Source organism: Caretta caretta, chromosome 10, assembly GCF_965140235.1.
Source record: "Caretta caretta isolate rCarCar2 chromosome 10, rCarCar1.hap1, whole genome shotgun sequence".
Classification (NCBI taxonomy): Eukaryota; Metazoa; Chordata; order Testudines; family Cheloniidae; genus Caretta; species Caretta caretta.
The window spans coordinates 47242846-47258033 of NC_134215.1; the positions used below are offsets into that span (position 1 = coordinate 47242846).

Below are 15188 nucleotides of genomic sequence, written 5' to 3' on the forward strand. Positions count from 1 at the left end.
TGTAACATTAAGAAGGTAGTTAATGTACAAGTCCTCCTGGTAATGCAACACAGCAGCTGGAAACAAAGAGGTGAAGCCAGCATCAAGTGATTAGCCAGCTGTTCGTGGACCTTCCAGCAAGTGGTCTATGGTGAGACCCCAAACAGTGAGTTCTTGTACTGCTTTGAGGGGCTGCAGCCCCAATCCTGTCTTCTGATATACCCAAGACAAACCTGTGTCACTCCCTTGGAAGACCGTGTGTTCATATCCGAGCCCAGGACTGGGCTAGTTGGGCCAGATTCTCACTGAACTGTAATGTACTTCCACTTTAGATTCTTTATTCTGCCAGTATTATTATTATTATTGTGGTAGCACGTAGGAGCCCCAGTCTTGGTCCAGGACTCCACAGTGCTTGCACTGTACAAACATAAATCAAAAGCAGAGTGTAAAGGGTCCTCAGTGTAAATCGTAGAATTGTAGGACTGGAAGGGACCTCGAGAGGTCATCTAGACCAGTCCCTGGCACTCATGGCAGGACTAAGTATTATCTAGAGTAGACCATTGGTTCTCAAGCAGGGATCCGAGGCCCCAAGGGGGTCTGTGAGGAGGTTTCAGGGGTCCACAAAAATAAACCAGAGAGCAGGGCTGGTGTTAGAGTTGCTGGGGTTCAGGGCAGAAAGCCCAAGCCCAACCCCTGCCACATGGGGCTGAAGCCAAAGCCTGAGCATCTTCGTTTCGTGGGGGCCGGGGATTCCTGTGGCCTTGTGCTTGGGCAGTTGCCCTGCTTGCTACCCACTAACGCCAGCCCTGGCTTTTAATCTACTGACTATGCAGAACAATTGTTGTGGCACAGGTGGGCCGTGGAGTTTTTATAGCACGTTGGGGGAAGGGGGCTCAGAACCCCTGATCTAGACCATCCCCAACAGGTGTTTGTCTAACCTGCTCTTAAAATCTGGTCACAATTTCCCTAGGCAATTTATTCCAGTGCTCGGTTCATCATTTTTAACCTGACCTTATGACAAATCTAGGTTATTTTCTTTAACCATTTCATCTAAACTCCCAGGCTGCAGCCACACCATGTTTATTTCTGATCACATCAGCACAACAATTCTGTACATAATAATCATTTGATACATATACAATGCCTTTAACCCAGCATGTGTCCAAAGCAATTTAAAAACCAATCTGCAAACAATGCACATGTTATTTCATGTTCCATAGCACACAGCAACAGTATGTTGCAATTTAGGACAAGAAGCGACAGATCCCTTTACTTTCCTGCATTGAATCTGTAGATGATTTAGGGTGTCACAATGTACTTATCTGAGGCGCAGCTTGGCCAGGACAAATGGGATAACAGGTCTAATTTTTGAAAGGGCTGTGTGGGACCTTACTGATTACATGGGGTCCAAAGCGCAGCTTTACATCTCATCAGAACATGAAGCCTCTCATAGCACAATGCCCGTTAGCACCAGGCTGGGGCTTTGGTTCAGTACTGAATCAAAGGGATGGGTTCCCCATGACTGAATTGCCAGCACCGCTGTGTGCAGCACCTTGGCTTTTTATTGGGAGTTTCACATCCCAAATGCTGAGCTGGCCTGATCCGATGTTGCTCATGAGAACATGCAGCACAAGATGGGACAGCTTCAGGCTTTGCTCTTTTCAGAATCAACTGACTCTCTGGGAAATTGGATTAAATGTGTATGTATCTCTTTGGATTTTGTGGCTTCTTATGGAGGGTCTCTGGGGTTGAGAGCCAAGGTTGTCTGTTGGACTGTCCTGATGTTGAGGGGATTCTCCTGATTTTGAGGTGGCCGTCCCATGACCTTGAAGTTGGGCTTAGAAACCTTTTAAAGTGCCCTGAAATGTATTGTAGGCTGGTGCAATGCATTGAGACACTTTATCACGACATGATGTGGCAACCCCAGGGATCATGCATGAGTCCATGCTAGTACAGTGCTTTGAAGGTGAAAGGTGCTATGGAAATGCCAATAGGCTCCTCTGCCAACCATACACGGATGACATCCATCCCTGTAGCATGTGCATCAGCTGCAGACAGTGATGTTTCTCAGACATCACAGTGCCTGAGTGAGGGAAGTTTGTGGGTGAGAAGTGGAGCTGGCTCAGGCTCAGTGCAGGGAAAACAGAAATGATACTGGTAGGAAGGGAGAAGTTCTTTGAGGAAATAGAAGCAGCTATGACATCTGATGTGGAGGTAGGTATTTACTCTCTGACTGACCTGATTGCCAAGGTGGTGCACAATAATATCCTATTATTATTTATTTGTATTTACAGTAGCACTTAGAATCCCCAGTCAAGAACATTGGCCCCATTGTGGTACAAACACTGATAGCTAAGGTACTCATAGATTACTAGTACCCTCCCCTTCCCTCCCTGGTCTGTTTATTAAGCTCTTTGGAGCTGGGACTCTGTTTTGCTATTTTTGGAGAGAGCTTAGCACAATGCGGCTCCCATTCCGGCGGCTACAGTAATAATAAATAATAATAAAATTATAATAATAATAAAGAATCCTTGACGCTCAAATAGCAGGTGTAGCCAGAAATGCCTGTTTCCACCTTCGGTTAGCTAAAAGGCTGCATTTCTTCCTCCCAGTCTCAGACCTAGCCACTCTGATCCATGTCTTTGTCACCATCCAGGCTGGGCAGAAGCAACCGTGGTCGGCTTTGCAGGACCACACTAGATTGAGGAAAGCACATCACACCAGCGCTCCGAACTCCGTATTGGCTCCCTTGCCAGTTCCCGGTATTGGCCTCTAGGACGTAGTATTATTCTTCAAAGCCCTAAAAAAGTTATGGGGAGCCTGTCTCTTGCTGCTCCCATGTGACAGCTGTGGTCAGCAGAGGTGCTGCAGTTGAAGGAGTCCAGAATGAAGGCCTTGGAGTTGGACTGTGGCATTCCCAACCACCAAAGATCAGTGTGAGCCACCATTAGGACACGCCCTCTGGGCAAGACGCCTGTCGCTGACAAGGGCTGTAGAATAGCTGATCTCCCACGTGGAGACAAAAGGAGAACACCACACTTCAAGAAGCAGCATCACCCACGAAGAATACAGTCCTTTCAGATGGACCCAATGTGGTTTAAAACGTGTGTATAAGGTGCCTACATACCACAGCGACGGGCACATTCAGACGCTCCGAGATGGATTTGGATGTACCTGGGGAAATATTAAACGGGTCCAGAGTCAATGTGGGGTCGTGTAAGCCCGGTGCAAACGTGACTTAGCATCATGTCATCATACCCCGCACAAGCATCAGGCCACTGAGCAAGTTTTTCGCAGCCTGCAGGACAAAACATGACCACTCCATCCACCACCAGTTAGGAGTCTCAAACCTGTTGCCCACCCCTATTTGCTAACTCAGTTATCTCCCGCCTCTCCCTCCCGCCCGGTCCCAGTCCCGATCCCCTTCCCCCCCCCCCACACCACCCCGAATCAATGCGCCGGGATGCCCAGCAGGCGGCGCACCGTCCTTGCCCACGCCTCGCCGAGGAGCGGGGCGAGCCCCGGCGGCGCAGGCGCGGTGCTCGAGGCGGACGGATCCGGGACCGGGCTCCGTTTCCTTTCACCAGGCCCTGCGAGCTCCCGTCCAACTGAGTCCGAGAGGGAGCGGGGTGGGGGAGAGAGCGAGCCCCGCACCGACCGCTCCGCCTCCCTCCCCCGGGATCGCGCAGGGCCTCCCCGCTCCCTCCAGGCCGGTAGTGGGCTGAACCGCCTCCTTCCCGTGCCCCTCTGCGCTGCTCCCGGCGCTCTCCGAATCCCCAGAGCTGCGGCGTTCCGGGATCGAACGCTCGACGCGTTCCAAGGAAGCCGGCAGCGTTCGAAATTGGAATCCTCCTGTCGGCCGCTGCTACATTGTTTCCTCTTCCCCACCCCCTCTCCCCGATCCCTCTTTCCCCCGGCCCCACTGCGATCCGAACACCCACCCTGACCCCACCCCTTTGTACCTCTCCCGCTTCCCCTCACCTCCGTCCCCGGCCCAGCAGCGCCCGGGGAGCCCCCCCGCCGCATGGAATATCCGGCAGCTGGCTGAGCCCCACGCTGAGAAGCCGGCTTCCCGACGGGGAAGCGGAGCCGGAGGCAGCTCGGAGCCTGCAGAGAGGTGAGTACCCGAGACCCCCACCACTCTCACACTTTGGGGAGGGATGGGAGTGGTTACTACAGGGACCGAGGCTGCACCCTCCCCCTCTCTGTTCCACAGCCCCCCAGGCTGCACCTAGGTGGATGTACCCCAGGATCATAGTTTCCCCCAGCTTCCATTCCTCTGGTGGGTCTGAATAATCCTGGGAACTCTTGTCACTCAGGGTGCACCCCATGCTCAGATGTGATTGTAGTCCTGTCGTCTGACTCCAGCCCAGCCATATAGTGAGCCATCAGGGACTTTGCAGGAGGCCTGTAACCCCTGTGCAGGCACAGATGGACGATTTCCTTGCCATGCCTCCTGGAGTGATCTGCCTGGGGCAGTATCCACTGTGGCACCTAGACCCAGTTTGTCACCGGTTGCGGAATGGGGAGGTAGGGAGAGAAATGACTTTTCAGATTGAATGTGGATCTTTGGAGGGCTTCAGTCACTCTCCCATTTGGACTAGGCCTGTGATCTCTTCCCCTCCTTCCCAAAATAAAATCTCCTTTCTTCCCATAATCAGACCAAGGTGTGTTTGCATAGGTGATTTCTGCATGAATAAGATGTATCCATTTGTTACCCCAGTACATTGGGTTTGGAAATCTGTTGTGGCTGGCAGCTTGTGGCTGAAGTGGATTTGAATGGTTGGATTATCAGTTTACTCCTCCCTCCCAAACAAATGGAGGGTCAAACTGCAAGTTTCCTCTGCAGCCCTAGGAGGCTTCTAACTGCACGGGTGGGAAGGGAGAGATTCGCTGGATAAAACCTTGACCCTTCCACGGCGGCCCATCCCTGTCTGTAGCTGCTCAGGGCGACAATCCTGCGCTCGGTTCTCACAGCCATTCTGGCAGTGCCCGAGATGACAGCAGCTGAGACAATGGGGACTCTCTCCTCCCCACACTGACCGTTTCTTCTTTCCTATGGTGAGCCTGGGAGCCCAGAGAATGGGGTTGCATATGCAGAGCTCATTCTAACCCAAGATTCATGTGCACAGGGCTGTGGTTGGGGATCCGGGGCCCCTAGGCTGGTTTGATTCCATTCACTGAGGTTTCTCTAAGCCCAAGGATCAAGGGCCCTAGAACTCCTGGCTCTGTTGAAATACATGTTGACTCAGTATGAATGGTAGGCTGCTGCTGTCACCTAATGTCCGTTTCCTTGTAGACAGCACTGCTACAGTGCTCACCAGTCTTAGCCTTTCGGAGCCACATGGTGGAAACCAACAAAGGTATTGAATGCGGAGAGTTTGGGGTTTTTCTCGCCCCCCTCTCTGCCCCCAGAACAATAAGCGAGTCATATTGTTGCAAACTGAGCGGTCTGTCTGTAGGACAAGCAGCGGGTCTGTGTTATTGCTCTCTCCCATTGCAGAGCAATCCCCTAACAGCCATTATTGTATGTCACCCTGATGGGCGAGCACAGCAGTGCTGCCTTTGCTGATGCTCTGAGCATAGGTTTCATGGGACTCGAGGTATGATGAGATTTCTTCAAATATCTAGTGTTATTTAACTTGCATTGGTGGTGAGTGGAAGGCAGACTTGATTGAGGTATTTAAGGTTATGAAGGGGCCGGTGAAAACTTTAATATCACATTACAAAATGGGTACAAGGGGCGCTGAGAGCGATGGCCGAGTGAATTGAGAATACATAAAAGGAACTGTTTCCTCGCACAGTGGAGTCGGCCAATGGAATTTGAGGCTGTCAGTGGGAGATCAAAAAGCCAAATGGCGTGGTTGGGATTCAAACCAGTCTGGATAGTTGTCTGGCCATTTATCATTGGGAGTTCTGCCTGGTAATAGAACAGGAATCAAATCTCATGCTCCAGGGCATAAACTGGTTACTTCAGGGGTCAGGAAGGAATTTTTCCTTGCTCCACACATATACACAGTTGCACTTGTAGCTGTGTTCCTCAAGAGGGGCTCCCCAGAAGCATGTTGTATGCTGCAGGCAGGATACCAGACTCAGTGGAACCGGTGTTTAGATTCAGCATGTTCCTCTTGTCACATTTTTCCATCATTAACTCTGTTTGTGGAAGGCTTATCTCTTGGCTCATTCAAATTATATTGGGATGGAGCTTTGGTATATGGATTTTTGACCCCAGTGCAGGGTTACTTGTTTTGATTCAATAGTCTCTTTGTTGTCTCTTAGGCATCTTGCGATGGTCCCAGGCCTGCAGTTGGATCCACGTGAGTGGATCCTTCCACCTGTGCAGACCCCACTCAGGACAGGAATCAGGGACCCTACAGAAGTCAGCAGGACCCCACTCAGATGCATGTGTGTGTCCATGCAGCTCCGACTGCAGGATCACAACCACAGGCCTCCTGTGGTTGTATAGTACATCTGTGGCCCACCTGTTCAGAGCCTTTGAGTGCTATAGAACCTTTCTGCAAGTGTTCATTGCTCTCAAGTGTGTAACGGGATAGGATGCTGAAGGAACTAATTGAATATAATTAAGATCGGTTTTGCCATTGGCTGTTCTTTTCCCTGAATTTAAAAAAGAAGACACTTGATCTGTAAAATTGTTGAGCAGCTGAAAGAGAGAGAAAGGACTAGATGGCGTGAGTCCAATTCCGAGGGGCAGGTGCAAAATCGCTCACTGCTGCCCCCATTGTTGGGTTAAACACCGAGCAGCTGTACTTGAACGGCGGGGGGAGGGTGTTGCTTCTCTTTCCTGGATGTTGATTGGCCAGTCTTGGGATAGAAAGGACAAAGGACACTGTCCCATGCGATTGTGGGATAGTGTTGGCGGGTTCTCAGGACCTGAGTCTGGGGTGCGGGGGCTGGGCTTGAGCTGCGTTCACACTGCAAAACGATGGAGTATGAACCCAAGCTGCCCCAGGACTCAAGCTCAAACCCTCCACCCCTTCAAGGTGCTGAGACCCAGGCCTGAATCAGACAGAAATGCCTGTAGACAGAAGGGGGGTTTGAGCTTGAGCCTGAATGTGAGCAGGGGCTTATATTGCAGAGTAGATGGACCCTAAACAGTGAAAGATCAAATGGGCCACAGAGCCGGATCACGCCCCTAAAGAAGCAGCGGGAAGGCATGTTGGTGGGGTTGCACAGGGGAAGCTTGCATTGCTGCCTATTCTGCAGATGAATAGAGGCCTTTGGTGGCTGCTAATTCAGTGTCTGACTTGGACAGAGCGGCACCCGCTTACCCCAGGGCTGAATTGGAGTCTGCGTATGAATCCTATTCATTTCATGGGGCGTGCTTCCCTGTGCAATCACTGCACAAGAATGCTTTGTGTATGGTCGGAGGCAGTGTCTATTCTGGCCTTTCCCTCAGAAGTTTCCCACTGGTTCAGCTCCCCCAACCTATAGCAGTGCTGGGAGCACTAGCAGAGACCTGGCTGCAACTGGCCACCATTGTCTAATTACAGGAGCATTTTGCCTGGAACTAGTCATAGCAGGTGTAGGTGGGTAAAACTCCAGCGGATGCCTTGTCTATGCTAGCGCTTCTACAGTTACTGACTCTTGGGCAGTTCTGCTGATGGTAGGAAGCTTCGCTGGAAAAATGTAGTTTAAACAGTGGGAGATGGTGGATGCTTTTCTAACCTGTGTCAACTGTCAGGCATACTGTGCTCCCGCTTTGAGAGGTTGACTTGCTGGCCTAGCACACAAGAGTCCTGGTTACTGTTAAGCTGGAAATAAAGGAAAATTAAACAAAAAACCTGTTCGGAACTTGATGGGTTACCTAACTGTATAAAACAGAGCCACTCCTGCTGCGATCTGCCTCTGTTGTATTGCGGATCGGGATAGTGTTTGGCAGAGCTAGAGATCATGTATGAGCTGCAATTCCCAGGGTGAGTTAAAGGTGCAGTTTCAGTTCTGTGTCCTGGCTTTTGTAGCTTTGTGTTTGTTTGTTTTTTTTAAGTTCTAAACCTCAAGGTTGGTCTGTGTCCTACCGTTTGCGCTTTCACTTAACTAAATAATGAATTTATGCTAAACCATTGACACTTCAGCTTTTAAACTGATTTAAGAGTGCGCACACTAAGGGTTAATCCAAGTTGTTAAACTAGCACGCAAACTGTGTGTAAACCAGTCCTAAAGAACTGGGGACATGACGACCACCTACAAATATCCGAGGTGGAGGAATTGGAGTGGTACATGGAGGGAAGCGTAGGGCATTATGCCCTGGGTTTGTGTGGTTAAACTGGTGCTAAGCCCTAATGTAGAGACAGAGTGAAAAATGTGGCTGTGCAGGTGCAATTTATTCCAGTGTGCTTCTAGATTAAGGTGGAGGGGCATCCACACTGGTCATGTTACTCTGGTGCAAACATCCGAACAGTACAAGGAGGACCTAAAACCAAATTTCAGATGTTTCAGGTCCTCCACCTGTCCCTGAGTGCAGATTTTTGTGGTTTTACAATAACATTTTTAAAAATGTTTCTTCTCACACTAGTTGGTTTGTGAAAGGCCCTCCCAAGCTGATTAAATAGGAGAGAAGCATTGAAACTGGCTATATACCCAAAGTGCTGTTAAGTGCACACAGCCAATCCATTGACGAGATCAAGGGAAAACATATTTTTCACTCTGATCTTTCAGTTATGGTAATTGTAGGCGGTTTCTGTAACAGAGGTAGATAAAATCTTTCAGAGCGGATGTGATTCCTTGGTTGGTTTTTATTTTTATTAAGAGTTAAGTCTCTCTTTAAGAAAGGGGAAATTTAGGTTGACTGTTAGGAAGAGTTTCTGATGCTGAAGTCTGTTGATTCCAGGGTGGACAAACTCAATGGATGGACAAACTCAGGGTGGACAAACTCAAACTTATGTAGGATGCATTATCTAGATGTGGGGGGAGAGGGGGCTAGCCATCACTTCCTACGGCAATTTAAATGTTCATTGAAAGAAAAAAGTTTTTCTCTTAGGAAGGATCTTCCAAATGTGAGACAATACGATGTTGTCTGTCTGTAGACTCAGGAAGACAGCTCTCCTGCATCTGCTGCTGCTACTAGCTTTGCCCAGTGGCAGTCTGAAATGGACAAGACTCTGGTCAGTTTTACCCCTTGCTATTCAGGGCCTTGTGAGAGGTGGTGAAAGCAAGAGTCGACAGGTCAATTTCACATTGCTGATTCATGGGGAAGGCCTGTGTGCAGCAGCAGAGGCAGGCGCGGAAGCGATTTATGACGGGGGAGGACTCAGAATTGGGTACTGGAAGATGAGCAGAGGAGCGAACCACTCCCCTCGCAGCAGCCAAGGGATAGAGCAGCAGATAACCCTCCATTCAAAGTGCCAGGAGGCTGTAGCCTAAGGGGGAGAGAGAGCTCCTTAATTCCAGGAGCCCTGGGCAGGGGGAACATCAAATGTATCCGACTCCCATTAGCCAGAGGCTGATACAATAGATGGGTTCCTGTGTAATGGGTTAAGTAAATGGGAGAGAGCATAGCTCCGCCTCCTCTGTTCAAAGCATCCGCTGTTCTCTCCCCCTGGCTTGGGTAAGCGTCACTCCCTTCTCCTTGGCGCCCTCTCCTGTTTTATCCACTGCTGAACAGGGTCCATGGACCGCACCTGAGTAAGAATCCCAGCACTTTCCCTCTTCCGAGCAGTTGGGAGTGACTGATGGTGCTGGAGGACTGGATTTATCACCCTAGGACTTCTTGGCAGTGCTGCCCTTCATGTTCTTCACTGGCCTGTGGGTTTTTTGGCTAACAGATCTCTACTGGCTGTTCCAAGGCATGTATCTGGCTGTGGAATAGTCTCCCAGTGGAGCTGGGAGGAAGCTCCTGTTAAATGGGACACTTAGAAGTAGACTCTCTTTTAAGGTAGCACAGATTGCTGGACAAAAGATTGTAGGGTATAACCTTGTTTCAGCCAAAGGGGGTAGATTGTAGATAATTCCCCAGGATTCATCTAGCTGTAATTTCAGTGATTGGACAGAGTTCTGCGAGAAGCAATGCCACCTTTCCCCATCCATCCTGACATGGAAGAAGCTGGCACTTTGTCCTCCGCTGGAATCAGGGGATCAGCTTGAATGGAGGTCTCTACAAACGGGGAGCCGTGAATTCGGTAAAGGCTGCACCGTTTGTGGTTGGAGCAAATTCCCTTCTGTGTGCAGCGAAGTTGCTAATTGGGTTTGAAATCTGAATGCGCCGTTCTCCTCCCCCCCCCCTTTCCCCTCCGTGCTCACTGCCCTTGCGGTGGGGCTTGGAATTGATAGCCTCCGACTGCCAAGCGCACAAGCTGATGTACTGAGGAGAACGCGATTGCTGTCTCCTCTGCTGCAGCCTTGGCTGCTGTTGCAGGATTTCCCCTGTGCTCCTCTTCACCTTTTGGGTCACCTCCCCCATCTGGCTGGAAGAACCGCATGAGATGAGATGAGAGGATAAGCGAGAAGGGGCTGGGCGGGGGTGTCTGTTAGCAAAGCCCCAGCCACCGTTTCACTGATTCTTTGCTCCTCTTTTGTTATGTAAGGAAAGATCCTTCTCTGCTTCTGCTCTGGTCTTGTGGGTCCCCTCCCCCACCCCGACTCTCTCTCTCTCCCTCCCTTTCTCACCTTTAAAATTCATAAATAATTGACGCTTGCTGAGCTGCTGGCTGGGCCCCATGCTGCAGAGACTCAGCACTGAATGGAGACCAAACGCTCCTGGCCTTATAGCCTCAGCTCTATCCCTTCACCTGGCAACAGGGCGATGCGTTAAGGAGCCGCTGATGGTGTTTCACCAGGGCAGCCCACTTGCTCGGGAGGCCCCATAAATTCTACCAGCCACACCGTTCTCAAGGTGTAAGCCTGGCGAGGCTGCGATTGTAATGCCTACCTAGCAGACTGCCACCCGAGGGAGATCCCTTGGTGCTGGGGCAAGTAGCTCAGAACTGGGGAGGTGGGGAAGAGGCTGCGTATGCTGGAGAAAGGGCAGCACTAGGCTTGAGGGATGGGGTGGATTGAGGATCCACTCTTGGAATGTCCTGCCAGCTTGGCGCTCTGGCTCAGTCTGTTGCACTCTGACGCATGGCATGTGGAGAGAGGAGATCTCACAGGTGCCAAATTGTTCGGAGGTTTATAGCTTAGTGCCACTGCCTTGAGTTCCACATGGATGTCCGGTGGCAGGCAGTGCGGCTCCCGGAGCACTGCGGTAACGTGGTCCTGACATGCAGCGTCTCTCGAGAGGGCTGCAGTGGCATCGTGCGCTTGCCACAGAGTTAGGGTGGCCTCAGCATGCAGGCCCATGTAGCGTACCTAGCGGCAATCGAATCTTGAGGTGGCATAGACGTAGGTCATGGTGGCAAGGTCCCTGCATTGGAGAGAAGAGGTTGCACCTTGATGCAAGTGGGAAATGTGCTCTTGGCCGCAGCTGCTACCTGGGCACCTAGGAATAGCCAAGGATCTAGAAATACCTGTGTTGCAAATGACTGTCTCGGGCTGTGATCTAAATTCAGTTAACTCTTCCCTCTGCTTCTCCCAACCCCCCAATGTGATCTCCAAGTTGTCCAGATGTGTGTATGGCGGGGCTGATTTGGGGCCATGCCCCAACCTTGGCATGCTGCTACAGTGGCATATGAGGGCATGCCAGGGCAGAATTCCCTTAGCATTGGAGCAGCGTAGACCTGATGTAAGCAGCTCTCTGCTGCCCCAGCATAGGGGATGTCCCACTGCACTAAGTGCTCTGGGGACTCTGGGCTGAAATGCAATCCATAGGCAACTATGGGGAGGCTGGGGCTAGCTGCGCCCGCACAGCAGCCCAGAATCGAGATGGCAGAAAGGTGGCTTAAAGCCACCTTTACCGCTCCAAAGGAGGCTTGTGTTGTCTGCATGAATGTCACATAATTATAAATAGTGACTGTGCAGTGAGAACTCTGAAAAGTCTGGAAATGTAAACAAAGCTGCTGCTAATGTTTGAGATAAAATTGAAGGTGGAGATGTGCAGATCCCAGTCGTGGGTGTGCTATAAGAACCTTGATAAGGTGTAGGGGAGGGCAAAGGATGGCCTGGGATGTGCACAATAAATTCCTGATGCAGCTGGTGTGACTGGTCTATGGAGCGTCCTGGTGTCAGCGGTGTGCTGGTCTTACACCATGGGCCTCGTCCTCCTCTGTTACACCCCTGCAATTGACTGACCTCAGTGGTGCCTTTTCTGCTTTATACCGGTGTAAGTGGGAAGAGAATCAGGACCCAAGACGTTACAGAGCACTGTCTGCTGAGTTTAGGCTTTAGAACGGTTTGGTTTAAAGTGGGGGAGAGGAGAGTAGTAAAATCTACCCTGGCAGGAAGTCTTCATGCCTCTCCAAATATTAATAAAAATAATAGAAATAACCATATTTCCTGTGTTATTGAAGGCTCTTGAGACTATTAAAACGGCAAACACTTTTAGAACTCAGTGAGTGTTGCACTCTGTGCAGTTTGTTTGCATTTCCCAACGGTTGGACAACACATAATAATGCCTTGCTCTGATACAGCACTTTTAATCAGCCACTTTCAAAGCACTTTGCAAAGGAGGTCAGTATCATTATTTTACAGGTGGGGAAACTGAGGAATGGAAAGGGACAGTGGGCAACCTTGAGAAAGCCAATCAGTGCCATCAGTTTCACCCTTGTTTATAGTCAGGTTCTCAGCTCGGCACTGTTTGCGGTGCAAACTCTGCAGAGGACAAAGATCAAAGCTTTAGGCCAGATTTGAGTAGACGGTGTTGAGCCAATGCGTGAGAACCCGGCAGTGAAATAGGCACGGCCCTACTCTGTCTCCAAGCCACCGCAAGCAGTAAACCAATAACGCCAAAGGTGAAAAGTTAAAGCTGAAATATTCCCAGAGTGGATAAAAATCAATGATTTTAAAAAATTGATTTTTTTTATTTAAATTGGATTTTTTTGATTAAAATGCTTTTTGAGGAAAAAACCTATCTAAAGATAGATACATTATCGCTCAAAGATATCTCATTATGGAATAGGGATTATAAATTCTAATTCTGTAGTATGAGACCATATATTCATGTAACGTTTAAGAAAAGTTTTGTAAATTAGGTCCAATAGTTCATGGATTAGGGACCCAATCTTACGGGGTTCCAGGGGCTTCTGTATAGATTATTTAGGTTACTCTTTCTATCTACCCAATGGGACGCAGTGCTCAGCCTAGAAGATACCATCAGAGATGCTTAGTTTTGCAGTTCTCAAACTGTGGATTTGTGTCTCCAGAGATAACATGCTGGTTAACAGCAAAAATGCTGTTAAATAAATAAATAAATACATAATATAGAGAGGTGAGAAATAACAGACCTCAACCCTATTGTCCCTCTGAAAATTCGTGTACACAAAGTCAATCCCTTACCTCTCTCTAAAAGTGCAAAGTTTCAAAAAGTTCAATGGCTAGAAGATTGTTGGGGGTGGAATAGATCTGGACAAGGAGAAGAAGTCTGGAGATGAGTGTGAGAAGGGAGTGACAGGTCGTAGAAACAAAAGTGAAACTGTTTGAGCAGCATATTTCAGAAGTCTTGAGGTCTTTCTGAGTGTAGCCTTCATTCATTTGAGATCTACCATACCATTTTCTCACTAGAAGGGAAAATCTATAATGGCAGCAGGCCATAAAAGAGACCCAGTTTGGGAATAAGAACCATTCACAAAATATATGTTTGCTGATGATGTTTTAAAGAAAGTCACACCAGTGAACTGGTGGAAGTCACTTAAGCACTTGGATTCAGAGACTGTTGAAGTGACAATCTCACTTTTAACAGCAGTAGCTTCTTCTGCCGGTGTAGAAAGAATATTTTCTTCCTTTGGACTAATTCATTCCAAATTGAGAAATCGTTTGGGACCTGAAAAAGCAGGAAAGCTTGTTTTTCTTTTCCAGATTATGAACAAACAGGAAAACGAAGGTGAAGACGACAGAATTAGCTGCAGAAGCCAATATTTTAAGTTTCTCATGTTGACCTGGCTGACGTAGTCAATTTAATTTTTGTTTTTAAAAAAATATTTTTTTACCTATTTTAGTTAAAAACAATTTTAACAAAAACAAACCTGATTTTAAAAAACTTAAATGTTTAACTAAATTCAAAAATTCATATGCTTGTTTTGTTAAAATATTCTATGTTTGCTGTTGAAGAAAAAAAATCCAGAATAGAGAACATTGTTGTTTTAGTTAAATAAAACAATTTAAATGTCTGTCTGGTAATGTTCTCCTCCTAATACAGCATGGCAAAAAAATCCTCCAAATATTAATGATTAATCTGTTGAATTGGAGATAGTTTACCTCCCAATGACTTCATAAATATCTGCTTCAATTACCTTTGGTAAATGAAATAACCAAACAATCATTCCTTTTCTGATATAGCTGTAAAACTAATCTGAAAAGTTTTCAAAATAAATCACTTTAAAAATGTATAGTGTGTACCTTCTAAAAATGAAACCTACATCAATCTCTGAGTTGTGAAGAATATGTATAAAGGTTAAAACAACCGACAAGAATGCACTTTTATGTAGAAATCCATGATTAAATCGAGTCTTCCTGACTACTGTTTTAAATCAAATCCTCCCTGAATATTCCATTTTAATAATCTTGGGTTGTGGTGCAGAATTAAAAGGGAGGGTTAGTTTTTTAAATGGTTTATTATATTCATACTACAGTAGTGGTTGGGCCTCTGTTGTGCCAGTTGCTGTACAGATGCACAGTGAGAAACAGTCCCTTTCCCAGTGATTGTGCAACCTATGTAGACAAAACAAAGGACGGGTGAGGAAACAGACACAGAGAAGGGAAGTGACTTGCCCAGTGTCCAAACAGCAAATCAGTTGCAGAGCCAGGCATAAGAGCTAGGTGTCCTGAGTTCCAGTCCAGTGCTCTGTCCATTAGCTCATGCTGCCTGCTGCCTTTTTTTCATTTTGACAGTGTCGGTTGGTTTTGTTCTTTGGATTGTTTTTTTTTTTTTTCCCCTTCTCCTTTGGTCTGACAGATCCCCTTTCCTAATGGGGGCATAGAGACTCCAAAATAATTGCTGGTGGTTGTATTTTTGAAGGGTGTTTTCCCTCCAGCTACCAGTTCTATCACCAGTAGCTGTTTTTGCTCATCCTCTCTTCCCCCATCCTCAACTTCCCTGTGTGTGTGTCTCTCTCTCCTTTATGTCCAAATGACTGTACTGTGCGATTGGGTCTGTACTCTTC

General features: G+C 48.1%; 1 protein-coding gene and 1 long non-coding RNA gene across 2 annotated transcripts in view; one reads left to right on the forward strand and one right to left on the reverse strand.

Moving 5' to 3' along the window:
• Nucleotides 1-1043: 1043 nt before the first annotated feature.
• Nucleotides 1044-3592, reverse strand: LOC125643804 (uncharacterized). Its single transcript, XR_007358829.2, has 2 exons — nucleotides 3463-3592; nucleotides 1044-3153 (listed from the first exon to the last, which is right to left on the reverse strand). It is a non-coding gene; the product is annotated as an uncharacterized LOC125643804 (long non-coding RNA).
• CSK (C-terminal Src kinase) overlaps nucleotides 3556-15188 on the forward strand; it is a 69466-nt gene continuing 57833 nt past the window's right edge. Inside the window, exon 1 of the mRNA XM_048866977.2 lies at nucleotides 3556-4096. The gene's annotated coding sequence lies outside the window, so the exon portion shown is untranslated. The remainder of the gene's footprint in view (nucleotides 4097-15188) is intronic.